This window comes from Neolamprologus multifasciatus, chromosome 23 (assembly GCF_963576455.1).
Source record: "Neolamprologus multifasciatus chromosome 23, fNeoMul1.2, whole genome shotgun sequence".
In the NCBI taxonomy this organism is placed as follows: domain Eukaryota; kingdom Metazoa; phylum Chordata; class Actinopteri; order Cichliformes; family Cichlidae; genus Neolamprologus; species Neolamprologus multifasciatus.
This window is the reverse complement of record NC_140460.1, coordinates 7,421,287-7,441,435: the sequence shown is the minus strand read 5'-3', so window position 1 is coordinate 7,441,435 and position 20,149 is coordinate 7,421,287. Positions and strand designations below refer to the sequence as shown.

Below are 20,149 nucleotides of genomic sequence, written 5' to 3'. Positions count from 1 at the left end.
TTAAAGTCCAATGTCCAATGTCAAATTATGTGCCACAAGCTGAATTCTACAGTGGCAACTAAAAGTTTTTCCAAGCAGTCATTTATGTCAATACCAGTTTCAACTGAAAATTCAGCAACAAACGTCAAGCAGTATCAAGCTTTGTTATATGTTGGACCAGCTGAGAGGTAAGTAAAGGATTTTAAGGAAGCAGGGACATTTCGTGCTTCAAATACCACAGTGACACTGCTTAAATGTTTGTTTTTTTTTACTTACTTTGCAACTTCTAATGAAACACTGTCAAACAGCACTGATATGCTTGCGTATGTTTTCATGCATTACTAAATCAACCTTTAAGTGTTAAAAAACTGTCAGGGTACCGCAAGTCCTCAGCGTTCAACCTGCCAATTGTTGTGGTGTTTTAGTCTGTGTCTCCATTCTCTCATTTTCCCTGTTTGTGTGCATTTATGTGTGTTTGTGTGTGTGTATGCACTGGCCTTTGTGCATTGTGGGGACCAAGTTTCAGACACACACCTGGTGGCAGTAACACATCAGCTCTGATGATCTTGTTTGGGCAGCTTCATAAGGAAGGAGCAGTGGATCAGTCTTTGCTGGATTGTTGCCTTGAAAGCGGTAAATGAAGCGTTGCTCCTGCTCCTATTTTATTTGGGTTAATTGTGAAGATACGTTAACTGGTCTGTCCCTGTGCACATCATTTAGAAATTGTGAGATATCCAGTGGTGAGCTGACTCTGGTGTGACAAAGTTACTTTGTCTGCATCTAAAAGGAAGCTTTGTGGAGACTGGACCTTCCAACTGCTAAGATATTTTTTGAACTGTGTTTTTTCTATTGACTGTGAATAAATGCAAATGAGTGTATTCAGCCGTGGGCGTGAGTCCTGCCTCTAAACATCTCAAATCTTTGAGCCCTAAAAATAATAAATACTTTAAAAGAAGAAAGAAAATCATGGACTCTTAAGCTTGAACCTCTAAGCAAAAGCCACAAGTAGCCATAAAGTAACTGTAGAAAACATGTAGACTTATGGAAATGATTTATTAGAAATTTTATTGGAAAATTTCATTACTGGCTACTGGAACGACCACAGATTGTTGGCTGAGTTATTTGCCAGAAAATAAAATTAACAAACAAAAAGCAAAATTTTAAGATAGCTGCAGAAACTCTTATTTTCAGATTCTAGTGCAGAGTTAAACAAATCCAGAATGTATATTTTAAAAACTCATGTCTTTCATTGTTAAAAACAGTCTAATGCAGCCTCTTCGTTAACATTAGTACTATTATACTATTAGAAGGTCTACTGTGGTCCTCGTTGTAACAGTTGTTATGTTAGTATTTGACCAGTAGGCGGAGCTCTTGTAATGATAATGTAATTAACGCATTTTATTTTGTATGTTTTATTTTTGTGTTGAGTATGTTAACATTTTCCTTTTTTGCCTACCGGATTGGTGTAAAGTTAATTTGATAGATGGAAAATAACCGGTTAATTTTGTAAGTATAAGGTAAGGGCAGAGGTCACTTCCTGTTTTGGGAAGTAAGGTCAGAGAAGCTGCTCATGGTGACGGTCTAGCCGTGTAAAAGTCAAGCTAAGAAAGAAGAAATAAGTCCTAAGTTCCAATTACACCGGTTTGTCTACTTGCAGGCCAAAGTGGTATGTTTGTTTATATTTTGTGAATTTTATATTGTAATATGTTTTAATGCTGAAATATAATTTTCTTGTACATTTGTATTCACCAGTTCTACGGTGTACCTGTGTACGTTAAGAGAAGCACAGTAAACATCAGTAAAGAAGAACTCTCGTGTCTCTCGTGTATGTGTACAAGCCGGCATACTCGTGCCACTGTGGTCATTAATTAAATTATTTAAACTCTGACCTTTAAAGACACGTGTGGCCCACCTGGCCTGCAACTTGGAGATAGGCATAATAGATTTCCACTGGCTGCACTAGACCAATGATAGCCAGCGTGGGGCGTTCGAGCTCAGAAGGAAACACATATTTGTACAGAGATGCTTTGTTGTTAGACACAGAGACCACCTGTGAAGCCAGGAATGGAAAGGAAAATCGGTATCCTGTAGCAACCACCTGAAAGACAGCGGTCCATGTTAGTCAGGCACGCTATGAAGGTGAAGAAAAGTGGGTAATTTCTGACCTACCACCAGGTCAACATCTTCCACTACACTGCCATCATCAAACTCCACACTGGAACCTTGAAATCTGCAGATGTTGGGTTTCACTTGAATTGTTCCAGAGAGGATGCGGTTGGGAAGCTCATCATTTAATGTTGGATATTGGCTAAACAGCCTGAAATGGAAAGTTAAACGTTGCCGTACTGATATGATGAAAAAAATGAATTTACTGGCTTTCCAGTCATGCAATCATGAAGCCAAGGTTTTGTCCAAAATATCTGATAGGAAGAAATGCAATAAGTCATCGAAATAGTAATAAAGATTTGCCCAACACAAGATTCAAGGGAGTCTGCCTACTGCATTACAAATATAAAGTGCAGTTGTAGATATTAAGTGTTACGGATTCAAAATATTGGAGATGGATACAAGAGGAAAACCAAAATAACAACACTGGTCCGGCCGGTTGAGTCAAACGATGATTTTAATGTACACGCGTGGGAGATGGACACTGTACGCAGACAGCATCAGATCTCAAAATGGTGGAGCATTGATCAAACTCTTATAGCCTCTAGTGGCCCCCACCTAATCATAAAAGCCTAAACATTCATATTCTTTCTCTCACACGGCGCCTAAGCTACGACCTTGGCTCCCTGTTTATCTGCTCCTGCTGAGATGGGGCAGAAAACCTCTCCAGTATGCTCTGTTCTCTTCTAATCGGACAAATAAGGCGATGACTTTCTGCGAACAGTATTTCTTATAACTCAGCAGTATAATGCATCATAAAACAATATCATTCATTCACAATAAATCAGCAGTCTAATGTAATGCAAATCAGTTTAACAAATGTAATAGTTATCACCTTCTTCTAATTCAGGAGAATAATGCAAACTAAAACTACATAATAATTCACAATCTTTAATTAGGGGTATAACATGGCATAAAATAATATTATAATCCCACATAACACAATACCTGTGCTTTGGCTTTAGATTGTTCAGAGCATGATCAAATATTTTGTTTAGTCGTCTCTCTCCCAGACTACAGAAAAAAACAAAGGGAACAGTTTTCCTTAGAAAGTCGAACACTCTGTTAAAATACAAGTCAATGGGAATCCCATTATCCCCAAGTCTGTTCAGAATCCAGGCTCCCCTTTGAGTGCTCAGGTAAACCTAGGATGAAATTAATCATTGTCAGCCATTGCTCTGGTTCTTGGTATATATTTTTTTTATGTAATTCTCATCATATTGATAGCGTCTGAACTACTAATAGGTTAATAATTCATGTATAAGGTGTATGTTTTGGTGGTATGGGTTCAGGTCCAAAAATAACAGAGCTGAATTTAACTGAATGAAATTTGGGGTAAATTATTATTTTTTTAAAAAAAAAATGTTAAATGAGGAATCAGTTCATCTCAGTCCAACCTGCTTGGTGACTCTACTCAGTTCCACTCCTATTTCTGCTCCAGAGTTTCCAATTCCAATCACTATGACCTTTTATTCCTTCACTCCTCAGGAGTCCTTGTAGTCTCTGCTGTGGAAATACTTCCCCTGGAAAGTTTCAATGCCTGAAGAAAATAAAACAACAAGACACAATCTCCTTTCTGTTTCCACGACAGACATGGTTAAAGAATGTCAAACACATGGTTATTAAATATTATTACTTCCTCTTTCTATGTTACAGCCAAACTCTATAAGGCTACATAAAATCTACATGTAGTTTATTGCTAGCCCTCAGACATGTGTTACCTGGAAAGTCATGAAGAGGCATGTTGAGGTAGCAGTGGTGTCCACTAAGGATCATCACAGCTTCAAAAATGTGTTTCTCTTTCTGCCATCCTTGTTCTCCGTTTCAACAACCCACTCGCCCGAATGAGAAAAATCAGATTTCTGCTTCACCTGCAAGACTTTGGTCTGGAAAACAGAAAGACAGAAGCAGGTTGTTGATAAGAGTGTGGGTATGCCCCATTTATATATATCAGTACTAAAAAAGTACTAAAAAAGCTTTTTTCTTTAGAAAACTTGGTGATACGTTAAGTTTTGCCAATAGAATACAGATAAATAGCAAAACATCCTTACGTTAAAGAGTATGTGCTTGGTGAGCTGGAAGTGGTCCAAAGTAGTCCACGATGAGGGAGTTGTGCATGTAGTTTGGAAGTGTGCAGGGATGGGAAAATCACTGAAACTCTTCCTTGGAAGAGTTGATTATGACAGAAAAGTAAATACTGGCCCTGTCTGGCTCTGGATTCTCCTGCGGAGAAAGCCATGAATAGAGAAAAACAATCTCATCTGTCAGAGCAAAGCAAAGTCCGATCTGTATGTTGTCTAACCCACCTTAAACCTCCACAGACCACCAATGTCATTGCTGCTTTCAAAGCAGACAGGCTCCAGCCCTCATCCAGACAGGACTTAATAGAGGCCAGACCTGAAGCCCCTCCTCCAACAATTGCTACACGATGTGTCATTCTTCAGCTCTGTGGAGAGTGAATCAGATCAGTCCAAAATATTTTTACTCTAAAATAGGAAATTGCATCCATGGAGCTGTATGCAACAGGAAGTTTGCCCCTATTTCTTTTCATAAATGATTTTTACCAGTGTTTGCTTGGAAGAGCTATCACTGCCAAACTTAACACTTGTTTTGGCCATAGCTGTAGTCCACTCTGGCTTTGGATTTCACATTCCCAGGTAATTTAATGTTGCAAGGCAACATTCCTCCACAAAATGCTCTTTGGAGTATTCTGACTCAACATTTAGTCAGGTGATAAGACCAACTCAAAAGAACTCAAAGGCAGCTTCATTGCTGAACACCAGAAATACAAAACTATATATATATATATTATATAATAACTCAGAAAAAAACCCTCTGCTGATACAGAGGTGCTGATATAGGAAGTAATCAATAAGGGAAGCAAAGTGACTGTACGCAGAGGCTGAAAAATTTTGGATAATTTTTATCTGGAAAAATCTTGTCTTTTTCAGCTGCTGAAGCATCTACATATGCATAAGCTGGGACCTTCTGAGAACCTGGACTTATATATCACTGAAATGACCAAGCCACTCACACACTCGAGTCTCCAGCTTGATTGTTCCAGCTGTGAGTGCCAGAATATAAAAGTGAAGACGTGCGCAACAAACACTGCACGTCAGCAACTGTAACACACACTTCATGTGTGTGCCACTGTTCATGAGAAGTGCAAAGGTGAGCACAAAAAGGCCACAATTTTTGTCTTAGAACAACCACTTGGAAAAATCTAACATGGCAGATTATATTACATTCTATACTAGCTACAAACACAGTACCTGCACTTTGGGTTTAGATTGTGTTGAGTTATTAACAATCTACACTAGAAAGTTAACTGAAAGTTCAATTCAGCTGTAAAACTGAAGCTTCATCCATTATCATTGCAAACAATGATGGTAAATGGACTGATTCTTATATAGAGCTTTTCTGGCCTCCTGGAGTACTCAAAGCGCTCTAGACAACACGCCGCATTCACCCCACACACACCCATTCACACAAGCACTATTATCTACTTTGAGTGCTTTCTAAGTATAGTTCATACTCCGACGGAAGCATCGGAGAGCAAGTCGGGGTTAGTATCTTGCCCAAGGATATTTGGCATGCAAACTGGGGGAGCCAGGGATCAAACCTTCTCATCAGCAGCTGACCCGCTCTACCTCCTGAGCACCCCAATAATGTATGTATGGTCGGAAGGGGTCCCATTTCACTGCAGGTAAGATGTACGTATAACATTGCAAGTGACAATTGAAGGCATAATCAATCAATCACCATCAAGACAGAGGCGTGCTTGCACTGGTCTTTGGTATTAATACCAAGTCAAAGCAGAGAAAAGAGATCTTTATTTTTTCAGCAAACAATCTCAGATCTTTGTGGCTTAAAAGATTTATTTACTAATAAAAGACATGAAAATGGATTTGTTTCAAGTGCTGAACTTTTATTTATAGTTATGAGTCATGTTTTTCATACTTTACAGTCACTGGGACATAGTAATGGATAAAACAACACAATGTAGTGAAAGATGTGAAAACACTGTGATTTATTTTTATTTGAAAGAAACAATAGTAAACCATCTGTGCTGTGTATCAGTAATGTTGTAAAAACATTTGAATACTTTAATTAATATAATGAAAGAAAACAGAGCAGCATGTCAATGTAGAGTAACAGTGCTGATGTTAAAAAAAGGATAACAACAGTTTACCCCTCTACAATGGCATTCTGTGCTAGCATAATTTCTTTTTACCATGTTTATGCTCTTATATTGCAAACAAATCTGGATGAAAGCGCTATTAATGTATTTTTTTTTGTTGGAAAACAATTTTTTTCTTTTTTAAATCGGCTCAAATTACATTCTATGTCACGGCATCCTGTTAAGTGTTAAAACAAATAACCTGCAGAAATTGTGTAATTGAAAAAAGGAGATCTATCCAGTTACACAATTCTGAAGGCATAAAGCAAGAAACCTGAAACAATACACATGAATGTAGCTGTAACTGTAGCTTTTAGTCATTTAAGATCAGCTGGCCTTTGGTGTTAATATACAATTGCATCACTCACTTAGTAAGCTGATGAGTTATGAATTTTCCATCATTGTGTAGGCAGGTACATTTTAACCCTGTCCAGCAAAGCAGTGGGATCCTGGAGGAAAGCTGGAAAGTTGTTCTTGCTAATGTAGGCAGCCGAGCCCACAGCAACAGCCGACAGAAGCAGACGCCACTTATACGATCTACTGGGTTTGGGCTCATCGCATTGCCTGGTCTGCAGGGGTTGAATCACTCTCTCCCACTGAGTGAGGATTGCCTGGCGGGCTCCAGCCCACTTTCCTGGCCCCCTGAGACGATACTGGTACGGCGTGCAGGGACCAAAGAGCACATTCATTCCCAGCCTGGGGTCAGTCAGCAGCATCCTTGAGATGTTGGGTTGAACTCCCACTAGCTCTGCTATTTCATCCATGTAGCTGATGTAGTCCACCTGGATGGTGTGTCTCTGACTGGTGACATACCTAAAAAAGTTTGAGTTGAACATATGAAAATGCCGATCTTAAATATGGGTTTCTATAAAGCTGAGTAAATCCACTTCATTACCTTTGAGCCATGGCCTCCTGCTTACACTGAATATCTTTAGCATGGCAGCTGATGGAGGAAGCTTTATGCAGCCTGTTTGAAAGGGGACAAAGCTGTTTACTGTAGTAAAAATAACAACTCTATAAAAAGTCTAAAATCCTGAGTGATGAGAAAAAGCTGTGTTAAAGAAAAAGTCATTTTTACCTTTGAAGACACGTGTAGCCCATCTGGCCTGCATCTCAGAGATGGGCATAACGGCTCCCACTGGCTGCACCAGACCAATGATAGCCAGAGTGGGGCGTTCGAGCTCAGGAGGAAACACATATTTGTACAGAGATGCTTTGTTGTTAGACACAGAGACCACCTGTGAAGCCAGGAATGGAAAGGAAAACTGGTATCCTGTAGCAAACACCTGAAAGATAGTGGTCCATGTTAGTCAAAAGTCAATTTCACTGATCTCTATGAAGGTGAAGAAAAGTATGTAATTCCAGACCTACCACCAGGTCAACATCTTCCACTACACTGCCATCATCAAACTCCACACTGGAACCTTGAAATCTGCGGATGTTGGGTTTCACCTGAACTGTTCCAGAGAGGATGCGGTTGGGAAGCTCATCATTCACTGTGGGATGTTGGCTGAACAGCCTGAAATAAAAAGTCAAAAATACAAAAAAATTCAGAAAGGAGTTTTTTCATATTATTTTATTTATACAAAAAAATCTAATTGCAAACGTGAATATCAGAAAATGTCAACGTTGTCAGGCACTGATTTTGACAAGGGGTTGTTGTTGTGGGACCAACATTTTCAGCCAGAAGTTTCATACTTTGAACTGGTTGTTTACACTGGACATTGCACTGTTGTTGCATAAAATAACACCAACACTGACGCCATCACAGCCCCATCAAAATTAATAATGGTGCTTAAAATGTGTCAGAGTTGATCGTATCCTGAACAATATGTGTCACTGCTCAGGAAAAAAAAAAGGCAACAGTGATGATATATGCAGTAGTCAATACAGGAAGCAAAGTGACTGCATGCAGAAAATTCTCATCTTTTCCAGCTGCTGAAGCATCTGCAGATGCATAAGCTGGGACTTTTCTGAGAACCTGCACTGATAGACCACTGAAATGGCCAAACCACTCATCCAGCTTGACTGTGCCAGCTTTGTGGGCCAGGTTACAAAACTTAAGAGGTGCATGATACACCTAAAAAAGCAAAATATTGCATGCCAGTAACACATCACGCTGCTTCCGGTGTGTGCCACTGTTCAGGAGGACAAAGGTGAGCACAAAAAGGCCATAATTTTTGTCTTAGAACAACCACTTGGAACATTCTATACTAGCTACAAATACAGTACCTGTGTTTTGGCTTTAGATTGTAAAGACCATGATTGAATCTTTGGTTGAGCCGACTCTCTGCCATACTACATAAAAAATCAAAGGGAAGGATTTTCCTCAGAATCTCCAGGATTCTATTAAAAGTCAGGTCAAGGGGCACCCCATTGTCTCCAACTCTGTTCAGAACCCAGGCTCCTCTTCGAGTGCTCAGGTAAAGCTTTGAAGAAAAGAAAGAGTAGTTAGCTCTCTTGTTGCTTCTGTCTGAATTGTCTCAATTTTTACTTTCTAAACTACTAATATTACTAATTACTAATATGTAAATAAAGGATTAAGAAGATGTAAAAGTTAAATAATTCTGCCCATTGTTTGGTTTTACATGCTTGTATTTATATTGGATTCAGCTTTAAAACTGTGAGAATCATGAAGTTTCACATGTTAAATACTAAATCAGTTCAGACACATTCTTACTCTAATGATGCGACCAACTCATTCCAACCTGCTTGGTGACTCTACTCAGTTCCACTGCTATGTCTCCTCCAGAGTTTCCAATTCCAATCACCACGACCTTTTTATTCCTCCACTCCTCGGGAGTCTTGTAGTCTCTGCTGTGGAAATACTTCCCCGTGAAAGTTTCAATGCCTGAAGAAAATAAGACAAACTTATGGTGGGTAGACACAATGTTTCAATACTTCTGCTCTGACCTATATTTGAAGATACGTGAAAGTGTCAAGGGTTGATTTAAACAATAACAATTCCCAAGATGTAATCGATTGTAGGCCAAGGGTCACCTGGAAAGTCATGAAGAGGCATGTTGGGGTTGCAGTGATGTCCAATACAGATCATCACAGCTTCAAAAATGTGTTTCTCTTTCTTGCCATCCTTGTTCTCCGTTTCAACAACCCACTCGCCTGAATGAGAAAAATCTGATTTCTGCTTCACCTGCAAGACTTTGGTCTGGACAACAGAAAGACAGGCGCAAGGGGACAGAACAAAGTGTTTTTTTCTATGAAATTAATGTTGTAGTAATTATGATTTATCCATCCATCCATCCATTCGCTTCCGCTTATCCTTTTAAGGGTCGCGGGGGGCGCTGGAGCCTATCCCAGCTGTCATAGGGCGAGAGGCAGGGTACACCCTGGACAGGTCGCCAGTCTGTAGCAGGGCCAACACACAGGGACAGACAACCATTTGCACTCACATTCATTCGCACATTCACACCTAGTGGCAATTTGGATTTTCCAATTAACCTATCCCCACAAGCTGCATGTCTTTGGACGGTGGGAGGAAGCCGGAGTACCCGGAGGGAACCCACGCAAACACGGGGAGAACATGCAAACTCCACACAGCCTGATGGTGGAATTGAACTCAGGACCTTCTTGCTGTGCGGCAACAGTGCTAACCACCGTGCCACCGTGCTTAGGATTTAACTTAAATTATTTATTTTTTAATTATGTGATACAATTTACCATTTCAGACATCATAAAGCATTCTTACATTAAAGCGTATGTGCTTGGTGAGCTGGAAGTGGTCAGCATACAGCCGAAAGTAGTCCATGATGAGGGAGTTGTGCATGAAGTTTGGGAAGTGTGCAGGGATGGGAAAGTCACTGAAACACATCCTCTCCTTTGAGCTGTTGATGATGACAGAGTGGTAGATGCTGGCCCTGTCTGGCTCTGGATTCTCCTAAAGTTGAAAAAAAATAAATAAATAAATAAAAGAGCTGAAGCACCATTACTCTTTCAATGCTCGTCTGGCTTGAGTACAGTTTTATTGCATTTGTAGTTTAATTTTATGTATGTTTTTACGCGTCTAATAAATACTGTGATGCAAACATTGTACTTTGGTTTTCACACCATTTATTTTAGAGTTTACATTTCCCAATATAATCTGCTGTATTACTGATAATTATTGAAATTGAGAATATTTAATGCTAAAACTTTTGAACTAGGTATTAGGCTTCTTGAGAAGGATTACCATAATACCATAATAAAAAAGAAATTTAAACTGGGTCAAGTTGAACTACAAACACCACCAAGTGTGGTTCAATTTTTTACTCTTAAAACCCCCAAATTACTATCCAAAATATACAGAATGCTTTCTAAAACAGATGAATCAATATCACTTCCTATTGCAAAATGGGAAGCGGATTTATCAGTTAACTTAGACCAAAACTTCTGGTCTCAGATTTGCTTAAAAACCCTTTCATCTAATCAGAAATCCCAGTCTTCAATTAATTCAATACAAAATACTACATAGAGTGCACTATACAGGTCATCGGATGTTCAAGATGGGCTTTGCATCTACCAACAACTGCTCACACTGCCAAACCAATTCACCGGACAATTATATCCACGCTCTTTGGTTCTGTCCACCAGTTCAGAAGTTTTGGCGCGAGATATGTGAAGACTTATCAAAGTGTCTGAAATGTAACATTCCAACTTCCCCCTTAGTGTGTTTGTTGGGCAGCTTAGATAATGTCACTTCAGAAAGAATATAGCCCATATGGTTTTCACTGCCCTATGCATAGCCAAGAAAACAGTCCTCATGAACTGGAAAAATAAAAACAATCTTAATTCTAACCAATATAGAAATTATCTATTAGATTACATTAGTCTTGATACAGCCTCTGCCACCACATCAGATCAATCGCTCTGGGCTCCTCTGATCAGCTCCATCACCTAGTGGGGGTGGGGGGTCATATTTTGGTCTCGCCTTCACTGTTGTGATTGGTGTGGGGGTAGGGTCGGGCTTAGGGCGTCGGGGGGTTCCCCGGGAGCATCTTCCTTGGGGGGCTCAACCCGGGGTAGCGGTCATGGCCAATTAGGGGCTCTGTTGGCTCTTAGGTGACGGCTTCCTCGTGGCTACGTGCAGCGGGGCTAGGGGAGGGTCTGTGCTGACGGACGGGAGTTACTGACCTGGTAGCCTGGCTGCCCCTGGGTGGGTCCGGGACGGGCGTGAGGTTCTGGGGGCGCTCCGGCTCTGGCCTGGGGCCCTGGCCGGGCCTCGGGGGCCTGGGTCCTGGTTGGTGTGTTGCCGGGGTTGTGGGCCGGTGGGTATATGGGGGCCCGCCACACACCGCCGGTGCGCCGAGCCACCTGGGGGGCTCTTCAACTGGTGGGGGGGGGGGGGGGGGTTGTCACATCTTGCAGGAGCTTTCCTCTCTCAGGAACTCTCTCTGCAAGAGGGGGAGATACAGGAGAGGTGGAGGAAGATCTCAGCCTGGGCGTCTATTGTCTTATGTAGTCTGGAAGATGAGTGGATGATGGGGTGGGTGCAGTTTTCTCTGTTGTGGGGTTGGGTGGACTGCCCCGGGCTCTGTGGGGCCGGGCGGCGCCGCTGCACTGGGCCCCGGTTCGGATGGGCCTGGGCCCCCCTTCCCTGGCGGGTCGCGGAGTATGGGGGTGCCTACTGGGGTCAGCGGGGGAGCTGGCCCCAGGGAGGGGTCACTTGCCCCTCCCTTCCTTCCCTCCCCATCTCCAGCTGCCTCCCTCTTCCCGCTCCACCACAACCACCCACACATTCAGGGCCTTGGAGTAGGGGTGTGTCACCAGGGTGCAGAGGAGGTAACCCCCCCCTCTGTCCCCTTCTGGCTGCCTCTGCCTCAATTTTATCCCGCAACTTAGACATTCACATTACTCACACTCTCATTACACATACATATAGGATCTTGGGGGTGGGCACGCTACACGGAATCCCAATTACCATCAGGGTGTACACCTCACCCCCGGCGTCGTTGCCCACCTCTCAATTTTAAATACACGTAGACATTGAGGGCTAGCAGGAGGGACTATGCGCTTACCTGCTGCTCTCTGGCAGGTAGCTCCATGCCCTCCTGGGTTTTAAATGCACCTTAGAACACACATACATCAACACTACAATGAGCGGGTGGAGGGAGGTTAGGAGTCTTCTCTCACCCTCGTTCTCTGCTTTCTGCTGGAGCAGGGGGGCTAGGAGGAGGAGTTGGCAGTCCGACTGGGATCCGGAATGTGGGGCCTCCCTGCTGCTGCGGAGTCGGCGCGGTCTGCTTCTCCCCACCGCAGGGAAAAGGGTAACACAACCTGGGTCTGGGTGCAGCTCCCCCCTCCAGGGGCAAGGGTACCTAGACCCGGTTCGTAGAGTACGCTTGGGGAGTGTGATTGTGTGTACAGCGTCTCTTTATGTCTGTCTCCACGTTGGTTGAGTGTGGAGTAAGTGCATATGAGAGCATGAGGGTGGGAATGGATGTTTGTATCTGTGTGTGCCTGTATGTCTGTGTCTATATGTCAGGTTGGGTATCAGATTCCACCTCTCTGAGGACAGCTCAGGCCCTCCAAGGTTTGGAGGCCTATCTCCCCCCACCACTTCCCCTGCCGGGGGCGGACTCCCTCAGACATCGGTGCGTTGGTGGTTCTTTGTGTCCGGGGGTGGGCGTCCGGGTACACACCGGCTCACTCCTTGGCGGCTGCTTATCGGGGCCTGGAGCCTGGGGCTCGCTTGGGCCACTTTGGAGGTGGGGTGCCCCCGGCCTCTCGGCCTGGGGCTCGGTCACTCAGGCACAGCTGGCTGCCGGCGGAGCTCACGGGCACGTCACTGCAGCCCCCCCTGGCTTCTGCTCCGTGGCTGCTGGGTGACCCCTCATCTGGGACTCTCCTCAGCTCTTTCTGGGACGGTGGCACGGCTGCCCCTCTGTTGGTCTTCCTTGGTCTCTTGTGTTCTGGGGGCCTCTGGATGTCTGGAGTTTTGATCTCCTCCATACCTGCTTCATGCCCTGGAGGACGGGGCAGTGGCCCCCCACACCCTCTAGCAGATCATTACATGAGGGAACCTTTTAAGAAAACAAGCGCGTCCATGCTCACAGGTGTACACACGGGTGATCACACACACAAACTACACCCTTTTTGGCTCCTACCTCAATGCACACTGTGCTGTCGATCTTACGTGCTGCACAATAATGTTTAATATTTAATATTTACTGTCATATTCCCATATATCATTGTGATGTGGTTTATTGTATTACTCTCGTTTTCTTCTGCTTGTTTTCTTTTTTCTTTCTCAACAGGTGATCCAGGTGATCGATATATGTATTTTTTTTTTTTTTCTGCTTATTCTGTTGGTTTTTGTTTTTTGCCCTTCTCCCCCGTCCCTCTTCTCAACTGTTTTTCTTTCCCTCTTTCTTTCTCCCTTTTCTTTCCCCTAGTCAAGTCTGTCCCGTATTCAGCAAGTGAAAATAAAATAAAGAATAAAAGGTGAATCAAATGGACCATTACGGCAAAGCTGGGATGGTCAATTTGGTAAAGAAAATCCGTTGGGCATCTTTCTTCGCCTTTAGACAATAATTCTGATGGCAAAAGAGCCAAACGGGACAGGCAGAAAAAAAAAAAAAAGAGAAGGATTACCACTTTTTCTCAAGTAAGAAATCTAAATACTTGTTTTGTCACTGAGCAAACAAGATATCCGATTCAAAACAGTGCTTCAACCCTTGTGCACTGTCACTTATCACGCAATAAATCAGTGCACAAGGTTGTATATGAGCTTGAAAATTGTGCCCGCACCATTTTCAGCATAATATTTATTTCGGATCAAATTCTGAGTCTCAGTGCGCACCATGTGCCCTCAAAATGAAGAAAATCCACTTCATATGTATGAAAAATGATAAAACATGACCAAAAGTAAAGTGATTCACATAGCGTCAGCCAACCTTAAACCTCCACAGCCCACCAATGTCATCGCTGCTTTCGAAGCACACAGGCTCCAGCCCCTCATCCAAACAGCACTTTATGCAAGCCAGACCCGAAGACCCTCCTCCGATCACTGCCACACGACGGGTCATACTGCAGCTCTGCGAAGGAGACAGTGCAAAATATGTTTACAGTTAACAAGAAGCTGCAGCCAATGAGCCGCGCAGAGCAGGAAGTTGTTCAGAAAACAAGAGTAACAACAACGTTACATTCATTTCCATTTAACCGTCATCCGGAGATACTACATGCTGTGTTTGTCTTTAGAAGGCATGGATCCCACTGCCAGCCAACCGGTGTGATCAGTGGTTTATTCTGGTTATTTATTTACAGAAATCCAACCGTGTATAACGTCAGTGTGAATTTACAAGCTCACTCAAGATCTTTTTCTGCATAAAAAAGTAAGCCTCATTGCAAAACTGTCATACTAATATGTGTTTACTTCTGTAAGTCTAAAGACTGTGTTAAAAAAAAAAAAAAAAAGGATACGAAATGTTCTGGACTGGTGCATTGTGTGCCGGGTGGCGGCCAGGAGCGGAGGCCCTGGCGGACTGACCCCCGGCTGCCAAGACTGGTAATAGGGACATGGAATGTCACCTCTCTGGTGGGGAAGGAGCCTGAGTTAGTGCGTGAGGTTGAGAGGTACCGGCTAGATATAGTCGGGCTCACCTCTACGCATGGCTTGGGCTCTGGAACCAGTCTCCTGGAGAGGGGCTGGACTCTGTCTCAGTCTGGAGTTGCCCCTGGTGAGAGGCGGCGGGCTGGGGTGGGTATTCTAATATCCCCTCGGCTTGCGAGATCTTCAACGCACACCTCCGGCAGAGCTTCAACAGCATTCCGAGGGAGGCGGGGACATTGAGTCCGAATGGACCATGTTCAGCGCCTCCATTGCCGAAGCTGCTGCATTGAGCTGCGGCCGCAAGGTGGTTGGTGCCTGCCGTGGTGGTAATCCCAGAACCAAATGGTGGACACCAGAGGTGAAGGGAGCCACCAGGCTGAAGAAGGAGTCCTATCGGGCTTGGTTAGCCTGTGGGACTCCGGAGGCAGCCGACAGGTATCGACAGGCCAAGCGGAATGCGGCTCGGGCAGTGGCTGAAGCAAAAACTTGGGTGTGGGAGGAGTTCGGAGAGGCCATGGAAAAAGACTTTTGGACTGCCTCGAAAAGGTTCTGGCAAACCGTCAGGCGTCTCAGGAGGGGAAAGCGGTGCTCTACCTGCACTGTGTATAGTGCTGGCGGAGCGCTGCTGACGTCGACTGAGAAAATTGTCAGGCGGTGGAAGGAATACTTCGAGGACCTCCTTAATCCCACTGACGCGTCTTCCGAGGAGGAAGCAGAGTCTGGGGATGAGGGGAATGACCCGCCAATTTCCGGGGGCGAGGTCACTGAGGCAGTTAAACAACTCCTTGGTGGTAGAGCCCCTGGTGTTGATGAGGTCCGCCCCGAGTTCCTGAAGGCTCTGGACGTTGTAGGGCTGTCCTGGTTGACACGCCTCTGCAATGTTGCGTGGAGATCAGGGGCAGTACCCGTGGATTGGCAGACCGGGGTGGTGGTCCCCATCTTTAAGAAGGGGGACCGGAGGGTGTGTTCCAACTACAGGGGGATCACACTCCTCAGCCTCCCCGGGAAAGTCTATGCCAGGGTGCTGGAAAGGAGAGTTCGTCCGCTAGTCGAACCTCGGATGCAGGAGGAACAATGCAGTTTTCGTCCTGGTCGCGGAACACTGGACCAGCTCTTCATCCTCTCGAGGATACTTGAGGGTGCATGGGAGTTTGCCCAACCAGTCTACATGTGTTTTGTGGACTTGGAGAAGGCATTCGACCGTGTCCCTCGGGGTGTCCTGTGGGAGGTGTTGCGGGAGTATGGGGTGTCTGGCCCATTGCTACGGGCCCTATACAACCGTTGCAAGAGCTTGGTTCGCATTGCCGGCAATAAGTTGGACTCGTTCCCGGTGGGTGATGGGCTCTGCCAGGGCTGCCCTTTGTCACCGGTTCTGTTCATAATTTTTATGGACAGGATTTCTAGGCGCAGCCAAGTGGCGGAGGGCTTTCACTTTGGTGGCCTCAGAATCTCATCTCTGATCTTTGCGGATGATGTGGTTCTGTTGGCTTCATCGGGTGAGGGCCTCCAGCTCGCACTGGAGCGGTTCGCAGCCGAGTGTGAAGCAGCGGGAATGAGGATCAGCACCTCCAAATCTGAGGCCATGGTTCTCAGCCGGAAAAGGGTGGAGTGCCCACTCCGGGTCGGGGATGAGTTCCTGCCCCAAGTGGAGGAGTTCAAGTATCTCGGGGTCTTGTTCGCGAGTGATGGGAGAAGGGAGCCGGAGATCGACAGACGGATTGGGGCTGCAGCTGCAGTAATGCAGACGCTGCACCGGTCCGTCGTGGTGAAGAGGGAGCTGAGTGTAAAAGCGAAGCTCTCAATTTACCGGTCGATCTACATCCCTACCCTCACCTATGGCCACGAGCTGTGGGTAGTGACCGAAAGGACGAGATCGCGGATACAAGCGGCGGAAATGAGCTTCCTCCGAAGGGTGGCAGGCCTCTCCCTTAGAGATAGGGTGAGAGGTTCGGCCATCCGGGAGGGGCTCAGAGTAGAGCCGCTGCTGCTCCACATCGAAAGGAGCCAGCTGAGGTGGTTTGGGCATCTGACAAGGATGCCCCCTGGGCGATTCCTGGGTGAGGTGTTCCAGGCATGTCCCACCGGGAGGAGGCCCCGGGGCAGACCCAGGACACGCTGGAGAGATTATATCTCTTGGCTGGCCTGGGAACGCCTTTGTGTTCCCCCGGACGAGCTGGAGGAGGTGGCTGAGGAGAGGGAGGTCTGGGCCTCTTTGCTTAGGCTGCTGCCCCTGCGACCCGGCCCCGGATAAAGCGGATGAAGATGGATGGATGGATGGATGCCAAAGTTCTCCTGGAGCAAAGATTTAGCATATCCATACTCAGCAGGCATATACTGACAGCTTCTGACCATTTCTCTTGGATGGCCTCTAGTGTATTGCTCGAGAAAATATAAACAATCCTTAGCACTGTGAGCTTGACTCTCCACCATGTGCTCAAAAGCTGTCATAAATGTTTGATATTGCAAAGGATCACCATCAAATAACTGAATGTCACGCCTTGGTAGCAAAAACAGAGACTGCTGCTCAGCCAATAAAGTTGTAATTTCATTTTGTTTCTTCAAAACTGTGACTAGATGATCATGACCCTCATTACCTTGCACTGTATGTGTAAGAGGTTTTGATTGTGCGTGAGACTGCGACATCATCCGAGTAGTGCATCATCATCCGAGAAACTGCACCTGGAAATACTTGATGTAACTTCGTCTCTGACTGTTGCAACGAAACGACCTTAGGCTGAGAAATATTTTTAACCTTGGGCCTTACATCCAATACATGCACTTGATGATCACTTGCATCAACACCCTGATATGGTCGCTCTGGTAACACAGGTTCTAATGTCGGAGCATTAGGATTTAAAATGCCTAAACGCCCCTGCTCTCGTTCTAAATACGAATTCATTCCATCAGATTTACCATTAACAGCACTTGAGACTTGGGACATTTCAGAAGCTTTTAAAACATTCACCTTTGCTGCTGAAGCTGCTATTTCCGTTTCTAAGTCAAGCAGCTCCTTTCTTTTCTTAAGCTGTATTTCTTGTTCTTCCAAAGCATGCTTTTCTTTCAACAACCTCTGTCGAACAAGAAGGGCAGCCATGTCAGCCTCTGCAGTTATGCATGCTGACAAGGCAGATGAAACCATTGAGCCACTGAGTGATGTTTTACTTTTCCTACAACTTTTGTTTCTAACATTAGAGATGCTATCACTTGGATTAACATCATCTATCGCAGCACCTTTACCAATATTCCCGGTGTGCCTAGAAGCAGCAGAACCCTTTCCAGTAGGTAATACATCAGAAGACTCAACACCAGGTGGATTTAAATGTGGCAAATCAAGCTCAGACACCAGATTTTTACTCTGAGGGTTTCCCTTTGCATCATGAAGCCATTTCTTTATCTCTTCCATAAACTCAGTATTATGTGCTTGCACACTTATAAATCAAGCAGTTTGTTTTTCTTGCTCTTCTTGAGGAAGCAAAGGAAGCAAGGTTTCATGCAGATAAGTTGCCTCATTAAGCAACACAGACAAATTCTCTAACTGAGCCTGAACAGTGGAAACATTATCTTCAGATTGCTTTAATTCTTTAATAACCTTTATGACATTTTTAATTTTATTAAACTTAGTGTGACGTTCTGTTTGAAGCCTTTCAGTCTGATTCTCCAAAGCCTTGGTAGTCGGTTTTGGCTGTCTTTTCTTTCCATCCACATCACCACATTGTATTAATTGGTGTGTCTCCATTTTTTTCAAAACATTACAAAATCCAAACGCTGAACTGCACCTATGCCATACAGCTTCATTCCAACACATCAACTTGATGACATTCCCTTCAATAAACCTTGGACACACAATTAACAGGAGCAATATCCCCCTCTATCTGCCTATTAAACCTAACTAACTCAACCTAGTCTTCCGTACATACTAGCGGTGGGTATTTATGTACCTCCATACCGTCAGCTGTGAGGAAGACAAACTGTCTTAAACACAAACTGTGGCGGTACTCCCAAGCCAATGGCTTCAGCCGCCTGATGCACAATAACTAGAAAGTAAATCAGTACAACGCCTAGTGCAGCTGTACTGCTGAAACCTAACAGGGGACTCCTGAAAGAAATCTGTATTGTGTAGCCAAAGGCTTAATCTAAAAGCTACGTGGACAAAGGCAACAGCAAACTATAAAACTCATCTATATATAAATAATCCAATAAAACCTACAAACTTTTCTGTTGACAATTTATTGCGGCTCCTCCAACCTATGGCCGCGGCAGGCTAAACATGAGGACACAGATGACGCGCAACAATAAACACATAAAATACACTTCTGTACCATTTGCTCCTTTTATTCCACATGCAACTGTCCAATATACAAATCAGTGCCTGGGATTAACTATTAAACAAATGCACAGACTGCACAAACAAATACCTGCAACTCACAAAGAACTGCACTAACTACTATGCCAAATTTCAACTTGGCCTATGGCATCAATTAGTGCACAAATATACAAAAACCATCAAGTTCCAGTTAAAATACATCAAAGTCATTCAAGCTGCGCTCAAGCTGCAGTCAACAGAAAGTTTTGCCTCATGCTCACCCTATCTTTCTGCTCATCAACATCAGGTGCTGTGAACAGGTGAGTGCAACCACATTTATCATCTACCACACCCATGAAACACGCCCCACACCCGTGCACCAATACAGTGAGTCCATTTAAACCAACCCACTTAGTCAAAAAAGGAACAACTCATATGGCTCCTACACTGACTACCCAGGGTCTTGGAATGAAAAGCTTGGTTTTGTTATCGAGTTGTTAAAGTCCAATGTCCAATGTCAAATTATGTGCCACAAGCTGAATTCTACAGTGGCAACTAAAAGTTTTTCCAAGCAGTCATTTATGTCAATACCAGTTTCAACTGAAAATTCAGCAACAAACGTCAAGCAGTATCAAGCTTTGTTATATGTTGGACCAGCTGAGAGGTAAGTAAAGGATTTTAAGGAAGCAGGGACATTTCGTGCTTCAAATACCACAGTGACACTGCTTAAATGTTTGTTTTTTTTACTTACTTTGCAACTTCTAATGAAACACTGTCAAACAGCACTGATATGCTTGCGTATGTTTTCATGCATTACTAAATCAACCTTTAAGTGTTAAAAAACTGTCAGGGTACCGCAAGTCCTCAGCGTTCAACCTGCCAATTGTTGTGGTGTTTTAGTCTGTGTCTCCATTCTCTCATTTTCCCTGTTTGTGTGCATTTATGTGTGTTTGTGTGTGTGTGTATGCACTGGCCT

General features: G+C 44.3%; 2 pseudogenes; both read right to left on the bottom strand.

Annotated features, from left to right (window-relative positions):
* Positions 1-1,869: 1,869 nt before the first annotated feature.
* LOC146490918 (flavin-containing monooxygenase 5-like) lies at positions 1,870-4,883 on the bottom strand (annotated as a pseudogene).
* A 1,169-nt stretch (positions 4,884-6,052) lies between these two features.
* LOC146490917 (flavin-containing monooxygenase 5-like) lies at positions 6,053-19,513 on the bottom strand (annotated as a pseudogene).
* Positions 19,514-20,149: the final 636 nt, after the last annotated feature.